The sequence below is a fragment of the Narcine bancroftii genome, chromosome 9 (assembly GCF_036971445.1).
Source record: "Narcine bancroftii isolate sNarBan1 chromosome 9, sNarBan1.hap1, whole genome shotgun sequence".
Classification (NCBI taxonomy): Eukaryota; Metazoa; Chordata; class Chondrichthyes; order Torpediniformes; family Narcinidae; genus Narcine; species Narcine bancroftii.
The window spans coordinates 37,351,029-37,357,028 of record NC_091477.1 but is presented as its reverse complement, the minus strand read 5'-3'; positions in this window follow the sequence as shown (position 1 = coordinate 37,357,028).

Below are 6,000 nucleotides of genomic sequence, written 5' to 3'. Positions count from 1 at the left end.
ATTCTTCCTGTGGGAGGGGGAGTCTCTCACACTTTCAATGAGCCTTTGTCTTCTGTGGTGCCCTTATTACCAATGAGCGATGGTGGACCTGTCCTCCCAGAATTCCGTGTGGCAAAGAAACCCCTCCCAAAGTGCTCCATGCATACAGTCTTTTCATTGTCCCAAAGCACACTGGGACACAGAGGCTTTAAAGGATTTTTTTTTCAAATTTAAAGTGCAGTTTCTTTCAATGTAACATAGCCATTGCACACTACCTTCCACAAAAACTTGAGAGCAAAGTCTTCATCCAATAGGAAAAGGATCCACATTTTGCAACATGGTTGCAAATGTTCATATGGTGGTGCCCATGTGCAATGCAGTAACCTCCTCTCTCTCTCTCTCTCGCTCCCTTCCCTGTCTCTCACATATATATCTATGAATCCTTGATTCTGTATGTACTCACTTCGTTGTGTGTGCGTGTTTCATTCCTGCTGCGTCTTTCCCACGCTTCCTATAAATTGTGCGTTGTGTTTTATTCCCACTACCACTTTTCCATGGTCCATTATAAATTGTGAACATACATTTTATTAAATTGTGTATTTTCCCACACTCTTATTCATGTGTGCTTTATTCGTGCTATGATTTTCCGATACTGGAGTAGGTTTATATAGGTTGGCAAAACATCATGGGCTGAAGGGCTGTACATAATGCTTAATTATGTTTTAATTAAGCAGGAATAATTTTGTTTAAATACAAGATCATAATACATTGATCAGGATTGTGAATTTAGTAAATTGAATACAATGTTTATACCTTCTTTTTAAATCAGTGTTGTTATTTGAAAGAATATCTTGTTTCCTTCATGTTCCCGCACACATGCAAGAATGTTATCAATGTGTCTCTAATTTGTCCACTGTAGCTGGCTGCTACAAGTTATGGCTCTGTGGAGCCTATGGTGCAGGAAACATTATAGCTGTATGCAAGTTAGCTCAGCTGTTCCGAGAAAGAACGACACAAGCCCCAGTTGAGTGTAGTTAACACAGCTTTATTGGGCTCACAGCCCTGCTTTTATTTTCAAGCTGAGGGGCGTGGTCAAAACCCCCTCAGCGCTGATTGGTGCATTTGCGATCCACTTTCCTTGATAGGCCAGTTAGGCTCCTTTAGTTGTAGCCAATTGGAGGGCTGCGCTGCGGGCCTTGTGCAGCCTGCTGGATCATCGCGTTTGTCCTTCATTTCGCGAAGCATCCCGAGGGGGCTGCGAGAGGCCGCCACACCAGCATAGCAGGTGTTCCATTCACAATGGGCAATCCTGTTTGCCGATTCAAACTGGATCAGCAATGATTCATCCCCAGAGCGATTTAGCCACCCCCCAGTTCTGGAACATTCACGCTGACAGGCGAACCAGTAGATTGTTGGTTAATTACTGGGTTAAAGTGCCAGTGTGAAAGGGCCTTCTGCTTCTTTCCTCAAATGCTGTCCAACCTGCTGTGCTTGACTAACAATTTCTGCTTCCCTTAATTTAGCTTTCCATGGCCTGGTTACCAAGGAGGAATGCCTTGACTGCACTGCCATCCCACGGCATACTTACTCTATTAGGTTTAATTCAACCCAACGTGACATAATGATATCCTCAGCTAGAAAGGACACAGAATTTTATTGTCCTTCGCCAAGAGGGGCTCCATAGCACCACCACTATCTAAGCAGGTTGAAAGTGAGAAAACTAACATTCAAATAATCCTAATTCCCTTCATTATTACCAATTTACCTATAGCAGGTGCATCCATCTATATTAGTTTTGGTAGACACGACCCCTACACAGCCCTTGCAGATACAAAGTCCTTTCTTCATATTAACTCAAACATAGTAAATGGGATAGACTCGGGACTGATTGGTAGTTCAAAACTAACCATCTGCAAGGTGATACTGGGCAGCAGCAACAGAAATGTACCCTATCACAATGTGTAATCTATGGACAATATCCCTTATTCTGCCATTAATATCAAGCCCGTGGATCACCACTTGTTCAAACAGGAGGACATGCTGGGAGCAATACCAGTTGTATGTGGAAATGAGGAGTTCCTGCATAGTCCTACTGACAACCAATTAAACTGGCTGATGGCCTGTATATTTGGAAAGTGGATGGTGATAAAATATGCAGATTATCCTGCTGGAACTTGGGTCAGAGTTTTGAATCATTTAAGACTGAGATCTGGGGAAAGTTGTGAATCTTTGAAATTCTTTATCCCATAGGTTTGTGGATTCTAAGTCATTAGGTTCATTGAAAGCTCAGAATTTGGATCAAAGATGAAATCAGGGTGCAAAGATATTAGCAGGACCAGGGTACTGAGGCCAAAAATCTGATCAGCCATTGAATCCTGTGTCAGTCAAACGCACTGTAACAAATGCATTTCCTGCTTTTAGTACCCAACCCTCCCTGCAATAGTTTGGAAAGGAAATGCAAAACTTGAAGAAATTAGAAATTTAAATTGGCATCTATCAAAATTGTTAATGCTGAGATAGAACATGCAGATGAATATATGAGTGGAAGCTGCACAGATAAATCAAAGTGGCCCAATCCTCTGACATTATCTAAGCTTAGTCAGAACATACATCCAGAAATCAAAAATAACTGGATACTGAAGACACAAGCAATTTTTCTTAGAAAATCTAAGGCCAATGTGCATGGTCATGGACCATCTTCTGAATTCAATTAAGATTTATGGTGAGAGGAGTCACGTGATGGAGTAGTGGCCAGTCGGGGAACTCGAGCCCTCTCCAGAAAAGTTAAAAAAAGACAGTGAAAAAACGAAGGCACAAACACAAAAACCAAAATAAAGTGAAAATAAAGGTGTGGAGAAAATGGCAGCTAAAAAAGAAAAGCCAAAAGCAACGGGAAGAAGAGAAGAAGAAAGGACGTCGGAAGAAGAAGGTGAAGGCCTTACCTGTCCGAAGGAGGCCCGCCGCGGAGAGAGAAGCCCGCTCCCTAAGGTCAGCTGAAGCCCCGAACTCGGGACTACAAAAATGGCTCACGGAGCCAAAAAAAAGTGCGCATGACAAAAATAACACTGACAGGAGTGGGGACCAGCTGAGGAGTCGATCTCCACAGCTGAAATTGACAGCCACAACAAAGCAGCAAGAGAAAAACACAGAAAATAACGAGAGCAAGAAAGAAGAGAGTAAAAAGAAATCAAAGAAACAACAGATGACCAACCCAGAGGAAGAAGACCAGCACCAAGACACTTCTAGTAAAAATAAGAAGACCAAAATTACCAATCAAAATAAAACAAACAAACCAAAAAGAAAACCAGAAGAGACAGAGGCAAATGACACAGATCGTGGAGTGGACTCAGAAGAAGAAGAGGAAGAACACAGAGAAATGGAAGATGAAGGGAAGGGCAAGACAATGTATATATTTTTTTTAAAGAATATATGGAATCAGTAAAAGAATGGCAGTCACAAGGTTTCAGTGAAATAAAAAGAAGAGTAAAAAGTACAGAAGAAAAAATGAAAAGATTAGAGGTGATCATGTCAGATATAGGAAAAAGAGTGGACAAGGTGGAAGAATGAGAAAACAGCCATAGAAATGGAAGTAGAGGATTTAAAAAAGAAATTAGAAGAATCTGATAAAAAAGTTAAAGAGACACAGGAGCTGTTAGCTCAGAAGATAGATATAATGGAAAATTATAATAGAAGAAACAATATAAAGATAGTGGGTCTTTAGGAAGATGAAGAAGGCAAGAATATGAGAGAATTTATAAAAGAATGGATCCCCAGGTTCCTAGGAAGACCAGAACTACAGGAAGAAATGGAAATATAAAGGGCACACAGAACATTAGCCCCTAAACCACAACCACAACAAAAACCAAGATCCATTCTAGTAAAATTCTTAAGATATACAACAAGAGAAAATATATTGGAGAAAGCAATGAGGAAAATAAGAGAAGACAAAAAACCACTGGAATACAAAGGTCAAAAAATTTTTTCTATCCAGATATAAGTTTTGAACTCCTGAAGAAGAGGAAGGAGTTTAATACAGCAAAAACGATCCTATGGAAAAGAAAGGATATAAATTTATGCTAAAGTATCCAGCGGTACTTAAAATAGTTATTCCAGAGCAGCAAAACAGACTATTCTTGGATCCGGAGGTAGCAAGAAAATTTGCAGAACAACTACAAAACACAGAGAGAGGAAGATATGTAACGAGAACAAAAATGACCACAAACTATATGTATGTGTGTATGTAGGTATATATATATAGATATATATATCTATATATATAGATATATATATATATATATATATCTATATATATCTATATATATATAGATATATATATATAGATATATATATATGTATGTGTATGTGTGTATGTATATATATAAAAAAAATAGAATATAAAAATAGAATATAGGTAAGAACTAAGAAGGGAAAGAAAGGGAAAAAAGGAAGTATGGGAGGGAATTAAGAGAGTGACCTTTGTTGTATATGAAAATTAAAATCTTTTCAAGGGGGCTGGGTGGGGAAGAGTTACGGTCACTGCGAAATCAGTTGACGCTTGCGAGTGAATTCACAAATCCAAATGGAGAGGGGAGATGTGGTTGCCCGACAAGGGATAAAGGGCAACTCAGGAAGGGGAGGGGATAGTGGGGTTAAAGGAATTTTAGATAGGAGAATAAGGGAAATGTTTTATGTTTTAAAAATGTTGTCTTATAAAGTGTTCAAAAAAAGAAAGCAGAAATGGATAAGAAGGAAAGGTGATGATGAGGAAACGGAAAGGAAAGATAAACAAAGTATGAAATGGCTATGTTGAACTATATGACTTTAAATATTAATGGAATACATAACCAAATCAAAAGGAAGAAACTGCTAAATTTACTGAAAAAAGAAAAAAATGATATAGCATTCGTACAAGAAACACACTTAACTGAAGTGGAGCACAAGAAATTAAAGAGAGAATGGATAGGACATGTAACAGCAGCGTCATATAATTCAAAAGCTAGAGGAGTAGCTGTATTAATCAGTAAAAATGTACCAATCAAAATAGAAGAGGAAATAATAGATCCAGCAGGGAGATATGTAATGATAAAATGTCAGATATATTCGGAGTTTTGGAATTTACTCAATGTATATTCACCTAACGAAGATCAAAAATTTATGCAAGATATTTTTTTGAAGATAGCAGACACGCAAGGGGACATACTAATAGGAGGGGATTTCAACCTTAATTTGGATTCAAACATGGATAAAACTTGGAAAAAAATTAACAGAAAGAACAAAGTAACCAAATTTATAATTAAATCGATGCAAGAAATGCAACTTTTGGATATATGGAGGAAACACACCCAAAGGAAAAGGAATATTCATATTATTCGGGTAGACATAAAACATACTCAAGAATAGACCTATTCCTGTTATCAGCTCGCATGCAAGACAGAGTTAGGAAAACAGAATATAAAGCTAGACTATTATCGGACCACTCACCCCTGATATTGACAATAGAGTTAGACGATATCCCTCCAAGAATGTATAGATGGAGATTAAACTCCATGCTACTTAAAAGGCAGGATTTTAGAGAATTCATTGAACGACAAATTAAAATGTACTTTGAAATAAATATGGAATCAGTGAAAGATAAGTTTATACTATGGGATGCAATGAAAGCGTTCATCAGAGGGCAAATAATAAGTTATGTAACCAAGATGAAGAAGGACTATAATCGGGAAACAGAGCAGTTGAAAAGGGAAATAGCAAATATAGAAAAAAGAATTAGCAATGAAGGAAGACACAACTAAAAGAAGAGAATTGGCAGATAAAAAAATAAAATATGAAACACTACAAACATATAAGGTGGAGAAGAACATAATGAAGACAAAACAGAAATATTATGAACTAGGAGAAAAAAATGCACAAAATTCTAGCATGGCAGCTTAAGACAGAACAAACTAAGAGAATGGTATTGGCATCAAGGAAAAAAGACAAGCAAATCACATATAATCCAACGGAGATTAATGAAAACTTCAG